Genomic DNA, 14,895 nt, shown 5'->3' with positions numbered 1-14,895 from the left:
AACAAGCTCCCCAGCTCCCCTGCCCCGAGCTTCTTTTTGCTTCCCAAGATGCCATCCCACCAGCACACGGCACGGGAGAGTAGGAAAACCTCAGCAAGGAGATCCAGCAAGAAGAGGTTTTTCTTTTCTTGATTTTTGGGGGGGTTTGTTGTTGTGAGGCTTTGGGGATTTTTTTTCTCTTCATCATCATCATCATTATTATTTTCTATATGACTTATTTTTCACTCCCCAACACTATCTGTGGCGGTCAGTCTGAAGCAGTGTTGCCAGCGAAAGCTGGGAGGCCCCTTCTAGGGTACAGACTTTCAAACCAGCAAGGCAGGAGGGAAGGGATTTAAGAACAAACAGCAGGAGCTGGCTGCATGGGGCTGGGGTTGGTTGTGGGATTGTTGGGGTTTTTGTTTGTCTCCTCAAGGTGGGAGGGTGATGGGGGGAAGGTTGCAGAGCTGGTACTTTAACTGGGGGGACACAGAAAAAAATAGGGCTGGGAAAAGTTGAGGGTTAGGAGGAGTGAACACAGTGCCAACCCCCTGGGAAGGAGGAAGGTAGTTGGTGTGGGCATGGTGAGGATAGGCTGGAGGTGTATGAAGAGGAAGGGAGGATGCACAGAGAGCAAACAAGGCCAGGCAGAGCCCTGGTGGCTCATGCAAAAGAGCTCGAGCAGGTCCCGAGGACCTTTGGGGAGCGAACCACATCCAAGCACAACACCAACACCCATCACTCACAGCGAGGTGATGAGATCTGCAGCTCTCCTGACTGCTCCCAAAGCCCTGGTGCCCAGCTGCTAGCAGTGAGGATGTGGAGATAACCCAGCTCAGTGCTTGGCACTGGTGAGGTGTCCCAGTAAGAGTGTTGTCCTGGGGCCAACGCCAGCAAGCATTGCTTGTAATGCGTATTCATTCAGGAATGAACCAAGCTCCTGATAGCCCTGTCTACCAGGGCTTGATAAGAGAGGATCCCATGGGGACAGCCTATTTGGAATGGTGGTGACCTTATTAAGTAGTTATTAATCATCTTGCCTCGCAACACCCTGCCCTACCCAGTCCTCGAACCAGCTCCTCCAAAGAATCGAGACCACAAGACCCTCAGCAACATGTGCTGCCACCCAAAAGGTTGGGCAGTGCTGCCTCCTTGGGGACAGTCTGCCTGGGATGAATCCAGCCTCAGAGCAACAAAACCCTCCAAAAATGCACCCGAGATTCTATATATAGACTCTAGCCCGGGCTGAGCTGCTCACTTGACCAAACGACACCCATAAACAAATAACTTCACTCTCTGTTGGGCTGGTACAGAGCAGGAGCTGCAAAGAAGGGTTGAAAGCCCACCAAGGAGATCCTTTTTTGGAGAGGAGGTAGGCAAGAGCAGAGGAAGGCTCCTTGTCATGCCAAGCTCATGGCTTCTCTTGCCCTGCCTGCCTGAGCCTGAGCCTGGCTGGATGGAAGGAACCACCAGAGCAGGCAGCTAAGAGCATGAATCACAGCTCCAGCTCTAGCATGTTCTCCATCCACATGCAGGCAGGTTCCTCTTGCAGCCACTTCCAAAGTGGAGCTCAGAGGAGGCTGGTGAGGACAAGGAGGGCAGGACTGTGGGGGCACCTCAGTGGGCTAGGCCAGCATCTGGGGAGCAAAATAAGCCAGGATGCTCTTCCCATCTCAGCACCATTGTGGTGCTGTAATGTGGGCAGTTGCCTTTTGTTTTACCCCCAAATGTGGGCAATTGGTTGGACTGGTGTCATGGTTTTGCTGCATGTAAAGCAAAGACTGGCCCCGGGGACAAGGCAGGGGGACTGAAGGTGACAGAGTAGTGGCAACGTGCCCTTGGTGTATTTTGTGCCTCTCAGGAAAGCAAAGCAGGCATCTGTTCGAGGGCCCAGCTCAGACAGCCGGTCTGATTTGGCTGAGAAATGCTCATCCCATGCACGGTCCAGCTGCAGTTCAAATCTGCTGATCCTACCTCCTTCTCCAGAGGCTTTCAAAACCCACTTGGGTATCCCACCAAGATGAGATGCTGAGCTGAGACTGTGGGATAACCTCGGCACCGGTGTGGGGTTCCCGGAGCAGGCTCAGCCCTCACCAGGGGAAGGTAGAGAGCAGAATTTTAGCTGGAGCAGAGGCTAAGCCCTGCTTTTCCCCACGCCTGTCAAAAGGCATCAACAAAAGCCTTCCTCTCTCTCCCTCCACTCCTCCACCGGCGCTCTGGCCATGGGAATAAAGGCTGCGGGAGAATCCAGCCTTTTTGTTTGCGGCCAGGCAGCCAAATCCCGCGAGCCTGAGCCGGCAAGCCTCAGCAATCAAAGCCACCAGCGACAGGCGACCCCGCTGCGGGCACAGCCCCAGCCCTCCCTCCTCGCCCTCCCCACTTCGCCTGCTTTTCCCAAGCAGATTAGGAGGCTGTTCAAACGCTGCGGACCCCCGCAGGTCAGAGCCGCTGGCCTCCCGCACCGGAGGTTCGCCTGGGAACTCGCTGACTTCCCTGCTCCTGGTAGGTCTGCAGATAAGCCCTGGTGTGCAGGCGCTGCTGCTGCCAGCCGGCAGGAGCTGAACACCCACCCGCGAAACCGCCGGAGCTCTGCCTCTCCTGTGTCTGTGCGCATCCTGTAAGGCACCAGCGACAACCACGGAGCCCTCCCGCAGGTTCTTTCACCTGGATTCTCCAAGGGTTGAGGCTCCAGCCCACACCTAGTAGGGCTGCCCCAGCCTGTTCAGTTCCATGAGTTTGGTGACAACAACCTCGGCTCTACAACTGCCTGAGGGGAGGTTGTAGCCAGGTGGGGGAGGTCTCTTCTGCCAGGCAACCAGAGGCAGAGCAGGGGGACACAGTCTCAGGTCGTGTCGGGGTGGGCATAGGCTGGCTATTGGGAGGAAGTTCTTCACAGGCTCAGGGCAGAGCTCATTGCTGGCTACAAGTACCTGAAGGGAGGCTGCAGCCAGGTGGGGTTGGAATGGGCTGCCCAGGGAGGTGGTGGAGGCACCGTCCCTGGGGGTCTTCAAGAAAAGACTGGATGAGGCACTCGGTGCCATGGTCTGGTTGATTGGTTAGGGCTGGGTGCTAGGTTGGACTGGATGATCTTGGAGGTCTCTTCCAACCTGGTTGATTCTATGATTCTACGATTCTATGATTCTGCTGCCAGGCAAGCAGCAACAGAAGAAGGGGACAGAGTCTGGAGTTGTGCCAGGGGAGGTCTAGGCTGGATGTTAGGAGAAAGTTGTTGTCAGAGAGAGTGATTGGCATTGGAATGGGCTGCCCAGGGAGGTGTCACCATCCATCCCTGGAGGTGGTCGGGGAGGAGACTGGATGAGGCACTTAGAATCATAGAATCAACCAGGTTGGAAGAGACCTCCATGATCAACTTAGTGCCATGGTCTGGTTGATTGGACAGGGCTGGCTGATAGGTTGGACTGGATGGTCTTGGAGGTCTCTTTCAACCTGGTTGATTCTATGGTTTTAAATCACAGCTGTCAGGATGCTGAGAAGTTCCCTCCCCACAATAAACTCCAGGAAGAAACAAGACACCAAGTTCTCAGCATTGTCACTTACAGAGGCAAAGCTGAACTGTCCAACCTGATTGCTTCTAAGATTCTATTCTATGACAGAGTGAGGGGGAATGGTTTGAAGCTGGAGCAGGGTAGATGTGGATTGGACATTAGGAAGAATCTCTTTGCTATGAGGGTGGTGGAACACTGGAACAGATTGCCCAGGGAGGTGGTAGCTACTCATTCCCTTACTGAAGACACTCTGGGAAACGGTTTAGTGGGCATGGTGGTGTTGAATTGGTGGCTGGACTTGATGGTATAAGGAGGTCTTTTCCAGCCCTAGTGATTCTGTGATTGATTGAACTTCTCCAAGCCCCTCTTGCTGAATTTGGCTCTACCTACCTCAAGAATTCAATGAGCCGTGTACACAACCTCGACATCTTTGGCAACAGAGCCAAGGAATGAACTTTAAATAACAGCAAGGAACACCCAGCCAAGGATATGTCTGCTTCATCATCCTCACACCCCACATCTGCCTCCTCACCTTTGTTCTGAGCCACACAGCCTGTAGACAGCGGGTGGCATCCCCACCACAGCAGCAGTGGTAGGAACCTGCAGAAGAAGCCAACTAGCCAGGCACTCACTGGGACATGGACCAGCTCTGAAGCCTGTGTGATACTGGAAGGTGTCCAGAGAAGGGCGGCAAGGCTGGGGAGGGGCCTGGAGCACAGCCCTGTGAGGAGAGGCTGAGGGAGCTGGGGGTGTGCAGCCTGAAGAAGAGGAGGCTCAGGGCAGACCTCATTGCTGTCTACAGCTACCTGAAGGGAAGGGAGGCTGTAGCCAGGTGGGGTTGGGCTCTGCTGCCAGGCAAGCAGCAACAGAACAAGGGGACACAGCCTGGAGCTGTGCCAGGGCAAGTTCATGATGGATGTTAGGAGGAAGTTGTTGTCAGAGAGAGTGATTGGCTTTGGAATGGGCTGCCCAGGGAGGTGGTGGAGTTGCCATCTCTGGAGGTGTTGCAGCCAAGCCTGGCTGAGGCACTTAGTGCCATGGTCTGGTTGCTTGGGCAGGGCTGGGTGCTAGGTTGGCCTGGCTGAGCTTGGAGCTCTCTTCTAACTTGGTTGATTCCATGATTCTATGACATGTCACCATTTGGGGCAGGTATTTCAGAGCAGCCTTGGATAGCAGCACACTGGAGCTTCACCCTGCAGCAGAGCTGTGCTCTGAAGGGCTCCTGCAAGCTTCCAGTTAAAACCATTTACTTCTAGCTGGGAGGTGAGGGTGATGCAGATGCTCAGCAGCGCATTCACATCTCTACCCTGGGAAGATGTTCCCTACACAATAGCTTCCAGGGGTCTTTTTTACACCCTGGATCTTTGCACTTTACCAAGGTCTTGCAGGTGCTAAATTAAGATCATCTAGAGAACAGAGCATGACCTTTGCCAGATGGGGTGCCTCAGATACTGAAAGTCATTCCAACTGCTCACAAAGGCAGGGAGTTATCCACCTTTACATAATGCAGCTCTTGCAGCAGCCACAGAGAAAAAGCAGGAGGAGAATCAGCCCTTCCCTCCCATTCTGCCACTGTCATTGGCAAGTTTCAGCCCCATTAGGTCCCAGTTGTTCAGGTGCATCTCCATATCCCAGCTGGGTGGGAAGCACCTGCCAGAGAGAAGGGAGAGGCATGATGCCACATGCCTCCTGTGCCAGCAGCAGAAACAGGAACCCAGAGGAGGACAGGAGCTCTGCAGGAGGTTCATACTGGTACAAGCACAGCAAGGATCAGCTCAGGCTTCCAAAATCCCACCCAAGCTGAGCCAAGGTCTGCTGGCAGTAACTTCAAGAGAGCATCACACATGTGGCAGGCAGGTCTGTAGTCAATCCAGGTGGATTATTTACATGACCTTGCTACATTTTCACTACCCCTGTGCCCATGCCAACATCTTGTTAGTCATCCTTGATGTGCTGCTCACACAACAGAGAGTGGTGGTGAATGGTGCCACATCCAGTTGGCAGAACCAACCAGGTTGGGAGAGACCTCCAAGCTCAGCCAGCCCAACCTAGCACCCAGCCCTGGCCAAGCAACCAGACCATGGCACTAAGTGCTCCAGCCAGGCTTGGCTTCAACACCTCCAGGCATGGTGACTCCACCACCTCCCTGGGCAGCCCATTCCAATGCCAATCACTCTCTCTGCCAACAACTGCACTGATCCCTGGGGCACACCACTGGTGACAGCTGCCAGCTGGATGTGGCACCATTCACCACCACTCTCTGGGCCCAGCCCTCCAGTCACTTCTTGACCCATATCAGGGTGAATCTGTCCAAGCCACCAGCTGCCAGCTGTGCCAGGAGCTTGTTGTGGCAGACAGTGTCAAAGGCTTTGCTGCAGTCCAGGCAGACTCCATCCACAGCCTGCCTTACTCTCACCAGGCAGGAACCTGATCACAAAAGGAGCTCAGGTTGGTCAGGCAGGACCTGCCCTTCCTAAAGCCCTGCTGGCTGGGCCTGATCCCTTGGCCATCCTGTAGGTGCTTTGTGATGGCACTGAAGATGACCTGCTCCATGACCTTGCCTGGCACTGAGGTCAGGCTGAGAGGTCTGGAATTTCCCAGTTCCTCCTTCTGGCCCTTCTTGTGGATGGGCATCACATTGGCAGCTTCCAGTCTGTGTGGACCTCTCCAGTGAGCCAGGACTGCTGATAAATGATGGAGAGTGTCCCTTGCAAGGAGCTAGTTGGCAGCACTGCTGTCCTGTGCCAGCCTAAGGGATGGAAACAAAAAGACCCTTTTGCTGCTGCAGGAGGTCCCCTGTGCTGATCTCTTTGTTCCTGAGGAAGGTGGTTACACTGCACTGGGGAAATTCATAGATGGTTTAGGACTGGAAAAGACCTCAAAGAGAATCTGGTTCCACCCACCCTGAGATGGCCAGGAACACCTTCTGCCTGCCCCTTCCAGCCTGGCTTTGGGCATTTCCAGGGATAGAGCATCCATAGCTTCTCTGAGCAACCTGTTCCTGTGCCTCACCACCATCGCAGTGCAGAGTTTCTTCTTCACATCCAATCTATATCTCCCCTGCTTCAGTTCAAAGCCATTACCCTCATCCTAGCACTACACTCCATGGCAGAGAGTCCCTCCCCAGCTTTCCTATAGGCACTCTTGAAGTACTGAAAGGCTGCTCTAAGGTCTCCTCAAAGCTTTTCCACCTGCTTCTGCTCATGGGACGAGATGAGATCCTGGCTAGATGATTTCTTTGGCTAATCCTCTGCCCTTGCAGCACTGATTTCTCCTGCCAGGCTGCCAAAGCACAACCACCAATCTGGAGACTAGACAATGTCCCCACTCCACCATGAGGCCACCGTGGAAGCTGATGAAATGCTGCAGAGAGGGAAATCCTGGGCTGACTACATTCAAGGTGGCAACAGTCCAGACACATGGTGTGCCTCCTGCATGCTGGGGACCCCAGCACCCAAAACCACCCCTGGTGAAGACACTGCAGTTCTTAATCTCCTCCCCAGTGACCAGACCACAGCCAACAAAGCAGCAGGTCTGGTTTACGCAACTGGAGGTTTCCAACCCCACTAGCAGAGCTCCCAGCTTCCAGAGCAGGCAGATGATTAACAGGTAATTAGACTAACACTTATTTAATAAAATCATCAAATGGTATAGGTTGGAAAAGACCTCAAAGATCATCTAGTTCCAACCCCCCTGCCATGGGCAGGGACAACTGCCACTAGACCAGGTTGCTCAAATCTCTGTCCAACTGAGCCTTGAAGTGCCTCCAGGGAGAGCACAGCCACAGCCTCTCCAGGCAGCCTGTTCAAGTGTCTCACCATCCTTACTGTACAGAATTTCTTCCTACTCTCCAGTCTAAGTCTTCCCTCTTCGAGCTTAAAGTACTTCCCTTTCCTATTTTGGATTTCCAGATTCAGATCCTGAGCTGCAGCAGCAGAAGTGTGGCCAGCAGGGACAGGGAGGTGATTCTCCCCTTCTGCTGTGCTCTGCTGAGACCCCACCTGCAGTACTGCATCCAGTTCTGGAGCCCCTGGGACAAGAGGGCTGTGGAGATGCTGGAGTGTGCCCAGAGCAGGGCCAGGAGGATGCTCTGAGGGCTGCAGCAGCTCTGCTGTGAGCACAGACTGAAAGAGTTGGGGCTGTGCAGGCTGGAGCAGAGGAGGCTCCCAGGTGACCTTCTTGTGGCCTTCCAGGATCTGAAGGGGGCTACAAAAAAGCTGGGGAGGGACTTTTGAGGCTGTCAGGGAGTGCCAGGACTTGGGGGGGAATGGAGCAGAGCTGGAGGTGGGGAGAGTCAGAGAGGCTGTGAGGAGGAAGTTGTTGAGCATGAGAGTGGTGAGAGGCTGGAATGGGTTGCCCAGGGAGGTGGTTGAGGCCCCATGGCTGGAGGTGTTTGAGGCCAGGCTGGCTGAGGCTGTGGCCAGGCTGCTCTAGGGTAGGGTGTCCCTGGCCATGGCAGGGGGCTTGGAACTGGCTGCTCCTTGTGGTCCTTTCCAACCCTGTCTGACTCTATGAGTCTATGATTGTATTTCCCTGGATCCTCGCCAGGACCAAAGCCCTCTTGCTCTGGGGTGGCTTGCTTTGGCATTTGGGGAAGCAGGTCCCAGCTCCCTCCACAGGTCAGCACTGGGAATCTCAGTGTTCCCTCATTAAGGAGCTCCAACACCACTGTGGCAAATGACCTGTCAACATATTTCCAGCAGCAAGTAAGTCACTGCCTCCCAGCCTTGCTCTTAATGTAATTAAAGCCCTCTGGTTGGAATCCCTGGCTAATTAATATTCATGCTCTGCTCCCATCTGCTGCCTCTGTGTTGCTGGCTCCTCCTGAGATTGATCAGAGGGTGATTAAGCAGACAGAGGAGGGTGGCAGGAGGGAAGGGGTTGGATCAGCTTTTGGTAGGAGAGCAGGACTGGATCCAGGACCATGGCCACTCTAAGATGGGATGGCCAAAGCACTATCCTGGCTTGCTCCATTCCTGGAGGGAAACTAAAGGCCTAGTGGAAGTGATAGATCAAGAGGTGGACACCATTGGTTAGCTTCTGGAGTCTCTCTGGTCTTGCTTCAGCCCTCAGTGGAAGGTGAGAAGCATCTCAAGGACAAGCTGGCAGGTAGTGGTGTGAGTAGAGCCTGGTTGAGGTAGAGCCTAGTTGATATAGAGCTTAGTAGCTGGGTCTTGTAGTTTGGCATGGGGGAGCAGCCACAGCAACCCAGAACAACTAACCAGACCCAGCAGTGTGGTTCTTTGGGGGTGGGGGTTCAGAGGGAGTTTCTGATGAAGCCCTACTCCTCTGGACACATGTAGGGAGGCCATGGATTTGTAGGCTGTTCATGAGCACCGAGAGCCTGCCCTGACTTTCAAGGCACAACAGGGACATCTGCAGTGACAACACATCAGGTGCTCCTCTTAAAGCAGGTCATAGGCTACCCCTTGCCCTGGGTGGGCTCTGAGAGATTGCCCCACCCCAGCACAGGCCAGAGGTCTCCTTCTTTGTGACCTGCAGCTGCTGCAGTGCTTCCATGCACCCTCAGCATGGATCCTGAATGGATAAGACATCCCCAGCAAGAGCCACAATTCCTGTGCCAAATCCCCTTCTAGCTGAAAGCAGGCACATGCTGTCCACCACTCCAGATGAGAAAGATGTCCCCATGCCATAGGCTGAGAGCCTGGTGGGTGCCACCTCACTGGGCACACAGGCTGCTGGGAGCAAATGCAGCACTCTGCAATGTGGGGGCCAGGCTGGAGACATGTCCTGGGTGGTGGCCCTGTGTCACCTCACCACTCCATCTCCAGATACTGAAGATGTGGTATTCATAGAATCATAGAATCAAGCAGGCTGGAAGAGACCTCCAGGCTCACCCAGCCCAACCTAGCACCCAGCCCTGCCCAAGCAACCAGACCATGGCACTAAGTGCCTCAGCCAGGCTTAGCTGCAACACCTCCAGGCACAGAGACTCCACCACCTCCCTGGGCAGCCCATTCCAATGCCAATCACTCTCTCTGCCAACAACTTCCTCCTAACATCCAGCCTAGACCTCCCCTGGCACAACTTCAGACTCTGTCCCCTTCTTCTGTTGCTGCTTGCCTGGCAGCAGAGCCCAACCCCACCTGGCTACAGCCTCCCTGCAGGCAGCTGCAGACAGCAATGAGCTCTGCCCTGAGCCTCCTCTGCTGCAGGCTGCACACCCCCAGCTCCCTCAGCCTCTCCTCACAGGGCTGTGCTCCAGGCCCCTCCCCAGCCTTGCTGCCCTTCTCCAAACACCTTCCAGCACCTCAACATCTCTCTTGAATGGAGGAGCCCAGAGCTGGACACAGCACTCCAGGGGTGGCCTGAGCAGTGCTGAGCACAGGGGCACAAGAACCTCCCTTGTCCTGCTGCCCACACTGCTCCTGAGCCAGCCCAGGATGCCATTGGCTCTGCTGCCCACCTGGGCACTGCTGCCTCAGCTTCAGCTCCTCTCTCCCAGCACCCCCAGCTCCCTCGCTGCCTGCCTGCTCTCAGCCACTCTGGCCCCAGCCTGTAGTGCTGCTTGGGGTTGTTGTGGCCAAAGTGCAGAACCCTGCACTTGGCCTTGTTCAGTCTCATCCCATTGGCCTCTGCCCACCCATGCAGCCTGGCCAGGTCCCTCTGCAGGGCTCTGCTACCCTCCAACAGCTCCACAGCTGCTCCTAGCTTGGTATCATCTGCAAACTGACTGATGCTGGACTCAATCCCCTGGTCCAGATCATCACTAAAGATACGGAACAGGACTGGGCCCAGCACTGATCATAGAATCAACCATGTTGGAATAGACCTCCTATCCTTTATGCTGACACTTTATCATCCCACTGCCCCACCTCCAGATACTGAGATGAAATTGAGAGTACTGCAGGGACTGCAAAGCCTCCAGAATACCCTCCCTGCTCTCAGAGTGCCACCCAGGATGAGTGGTGGTCTGTGGTTGGTGCAGACAGGTAGGCAATTGGAAGGCAGGTCTTGTAGCAGCCTCCCCTGGCAGGACTAAGCTGTCCTTTGCCCTTTCCTGAGCACCTCTTCCCCCCCAGGAAGGTGACATAGTGATGTGACCACTCAGGACAGGGGTTCCAAGTGACCAGAGGGGCTCTCAGCCAAACCCCAGGTATTGAGTGACATCAGACTGGATAGAGCTGGGTGCTAGGTTGGACTGGATGATCTTGGAGGTCTCTTCCAACCTTCTTGATTCTATGATCCTATGATTCTAAGTAGCACCATGAGTGGGGACTCCTCACCTAACAACTCCCCTCTCCAATGGATTTCAGACCCCCAAACACAACCGTAGGGCTCCAACTGGACCCATCCTGCTTTCAGCACCCAGCTGGGTTGGCATCTCCTGTTTGCTTGTGCCCCATCAGAGTGATTCATTCATCTGCCTGCAGCAGAGTGGCTCTTTGGCCATCCATCCATTACCCTTATCTATCTGTCCTAGTTAGGAGCCCAGCAATCCATCTCAGCCACCCTGACGTGCGCCGAGCGGCTCCGCAGGCAGCCGTGCCGGGAGCGGGCACTGCCAGGGCGGCTAACGCTGACCCCCGGCACTGACGTCAGCCCAGCAGCCTGCCCCCCCAGCCTGGGAAACCAGAGCCAGCAGGGCAGCCCTGCAGGCAGCACTGTCCCCATCCTGCAGGTGTTCAAGGAAAGACTGCGTGAGGCACTTGGAATCATAGAACAGACTCAGAGAGCCAGGCAGGGTTGGAAGGGAGCACAAGGATTAGCCAGTTCCAGCCCCCTGCCATGCCCAGGGGCACCCTACCCTAGAGCAGCCTGGCCACAGCCTCAGCCAGCCTGGCCTGAAACGCCTCCAGCCATGGGGCCTCAACCACCTCCCTGGGCAACCCATTCCAGCCTCTCACCACTCTCATGCTCAACAACTTCCTCCTCACAGCCACTCTGACTCTCCCCACCTCCAGCTCTGCTCCATTCCCCCCCAGTCCTGGCACTCCCTCACAGCCTCAAAAGTCCCTCCCCAGCTTTTTTGTAGCCCCCTTCAGATGCTGGAAGGCCACAAGAAGGTCACCTGGGAGCCTCCTCTGCTCCAGCCTGCACAGCCCCAACTCTTTCAGGCTGTGCTCACAGCAGAGCTGCTGCAGCCTCTGAGCATCCTCCTGGCCGTGCTCTGGACACACTCCAGCATCTCCACAGCCCTCTTGTCCCAGGGGCTCCAGAACTGGATGCAGGACTCCAGGTGGGGTCTCAGCAGAGCAGAGCAGAGGGGGAGAATCCCCTCCCTGGCCCTGCTGGCCACACTTCTGCTGCTGCAGCCCAGGCTCTGCTTGGCTCTCTGGGCTGCAAGTGCACACTGCTGGCTCCTGCTGAGCTTCTCCTCCAGCAGCACCCCCAGGTCCCTCTCCTCAGGGCTGCTCTCCAGCCACTCACTGCCCAGCCTGGATGTGTGCTTGGCATTGCCTCCACCCAGCCTGAGGACCTTGCTCTTGGCCTTGTTGACCCTCCTGAGCTTGGCTTGTGCCCACCTCTGCAGCCTGTGCAGGTCCCTCTGGATGGATCCCTGCCCTCCAGCCTGGCTGCTGCACCACACAGCTTGGTGTGGGCAGCAAACTTGCTGAGGCTGCACTCAATGCCTCTGTCCATGGCACCCACAAAGATGTTGAACAAGACTGGTGCCAAGACTGATCCCTGGGGGCCTCTGCTTGTCACTGGCCTCCACTGGGACATGGAGCCATTGACAGCCACTCTCTGGGTGCAGCCATCAAGCCAGCTCTTTATCCATCTCGTGGCCCACCCCTCAAACCCATGTGTCACCAGCATGGAGACCAGGATGTGGTGTGGGACACTATCAAAGGCCTTGCTCATGTCCAGGTAAATGCCATCAGTTGCTCTTAGTGCCATGGTCTTGTTGATTGGCCAGGGCTGGGTGCTAGGTTGGACTGGATGAGCTTGGAGCTCTCTTCCAGCCTGGTTGATTCTATGAAACATGATGAAATTTCCTGCTTTTGCCTCTCAAAGACTGCAGAGCTTTAGAAGTGCTGATGCCTTTTTCCTACCCCCCCCCTGCATTTCCTCCACAACCCAGGAGCTTCCTTTGTTATTGCTCAACTGCTAAAGATCCTGCTCAGAAACTGCAGTGGCAAGAATCTTCTTCTCCTTTAGGAGATGAGCTCAGAGATCTCCTAACCACAGCACTTAACACCTCTCCTTGCTCTGCCAAATGCCATCAGTAAGATCTGGAGTTATTTGAGTCCAGAGAGGGTTGGCTAATTCCATTGCTTTCTTCTTCTCTCTTAGTTAATTAATTAATTGCTGTTTGTCCTTTGTTCCAGGCTGGAAAAATCCTCTTCAAAGGCCAAGAGGAAAAATTAATTAGAATTAATTACTTTTTTTTTTTGGTAGACAGAGCAGATGACACTGCCTGCTCCTGAGGTTACCCAACACTTCCCTGTGTTCTACAGCTGTGTATCTCAGGGCTTAGGACAACAGAATGGGGCTGTTTAGGCAGAAGTTGTCTCTCAGGGATTTGCCTCAATCTGAAACTCTCTGGAAAATTTCAGCCAAACTGAGCTCAATTTTTTTCCTAGAGAAAAGAGTTGTGGTCAAACAACCTTCCCAAACCTCTTCTGCAAGCTGTCACACACTGTGCTGCATGTGGGGAGGTGAAGACTGGCAAGGGAGGTCCCTCTTGATGTGACTGTGCTCACCTCTCATAGAATCATAGAATCAAGCAGGTTGGAAGAGAGCTCCAAGCTCAGCCAGGCCAACCTAGCACCCAGCCCTGGCCAATCAACCAGACCATGGCACTAAGTGCCCCAGCCAGGCTTGGCTTCAACACCTCCAGGCACAGAGACTCCACCACCTCCCTGGGCAGCCCATTCCAATGCCAATCACTCTCTCTGACAACAACTTCCTCCTAACATCCAGCCTAGATCTCCCCTGGCACAACTTGAGACTCTGTCCCCTTCTTCTGTTGCTGGTTGCCTGGCAGCAGAGCCCAACCCCACCTGGCTACAGCCTCCCTTCAGGGAGTTGTAGACAGCAATGAGCTCTGCCCTGAGCCTCCTCTGCTGCAGGCTGCACACCCCCAGCTCCCTCAGCCTCTCCTCACAGGGCTGTGCTCCAGGCCCCTCCCCAGCCTTGCTGCCCTTCTCCAAACACCTTCCAGCACCTCAACATCTCTCTTGAATTGAGGAGCCCAGAACTGGACACAGCACTCAAGGGGTGGCCTGAGCAGTGCTGAGCACAGGGGCACAAGAACCTCCCTTGTCCTGCTGCCCACACTGCTCCTGAGCCAGCCCAGGATGCCATTGGCTCTGCTGCCCACCTGGGCACTGCTGCCTCAGCTTCAGTTCCTCTCTCCCAGCACCCCCAGCTCCCTCTCTGCCTGCCTGCTCGCAGCCACTCTGGCCCCAGCCTGCAGTGCTGCTTGGGGTTGTTGTGGCCAAAGTGCAGAACCCTGCACTTGGCCTTGTTCAGTCTCATCCCCTTGGCCTCTGCCCACCCATCCAGCCTGGCCAGGTCCCTCTGCAGGGCTCTGCTACCCTCCAACAGCTGCACAGCTGCTCCTAGCTTGGTGTCATCTGCAAACTGACTGATGCTGGACTCAATCCCCTTGTCCAGATCATCACTAAAGATATTGACCAGGACTGTGCCCAGCACTGATCCCTGGGGCACAGCACTGGTGCCAGCTGCCAGCTGGATGTGGCACCATTCACCACCACTCTTTGGGCCCAGCCTTCCAGCCACTTCTTGACCCATATCAAATTGACCCTGTCCAAGGCATAAGCTGCCAGCTGTGCCAGAAGCTTGCTGTGACAGATGATGTCAAAGGCTTTGCTGCAGTCTCTGACCGTGCATCTTCTCCACTGCTGCCCTGGTTGGACAGAGACAAAGGTACTGAGCACCACTGCTGCAGCTCTTATGCAGGCCAACACAGTGAGCCAACACATTCTGAGCCAGGACCAGCTGTCTGTCTCCTAGAAATTCCTGGCTCAGATCATGCCAAAAGGTCACAAAATCATAGATTTATTTTGGTTGGAAAAGACTTCTAAGATCATTGAGTCCATCCTTCAACGTAACACCACCGTGGCCATTAATCCAAGTCCCAGAGGGCCATGTCCACAGGTTTCTTGAACACTTCCAGGGATGGTGACTCCACCACCTCCCTGGGCAGCCTGTTCCCATGTCTGACTATTCTTCCAGTACAGAAATGTTTCCAAGTATCCAACATAAACCTCCCCTGGTGCAGCTTGAGCCCATTTTCTCTCATCCTAGCCTCTGATACTAGGGAGAAGAGCCTGACCCCCACTTCACTACAACAGGGAGCTGTGGAGAGCAGTGAGGTCTCCCCCCTGTGAGGTCTCCCCCCTGCTCCCCTCTCCTCTTCTCCAAACACCCCCAGACCACCCAGGCTTGACAAATGCAGTTTGCCATAACGTCGGAAGGC

Source organism: Pogoniulus pusillus, chromosome 8 (assembly GCF_015220805.1).
Source record: "Pogoniulus pusillus isolate bPogPus1 chromosome 8, bPogPus1.pri, whole genome shotgun sequence".
Taxonomy (NCBI): domain Eukaryota; kingdom Metazoa; phylum Chordata; class Aves; order Piciformes; family Lybiidae; genus Pogoniulus; species Pogoniulus pusillus.
The sequence above is the reverse complement of the archived record's forward strand: the minus strand, read 5'-3'. Positions refer to the sequence as shown.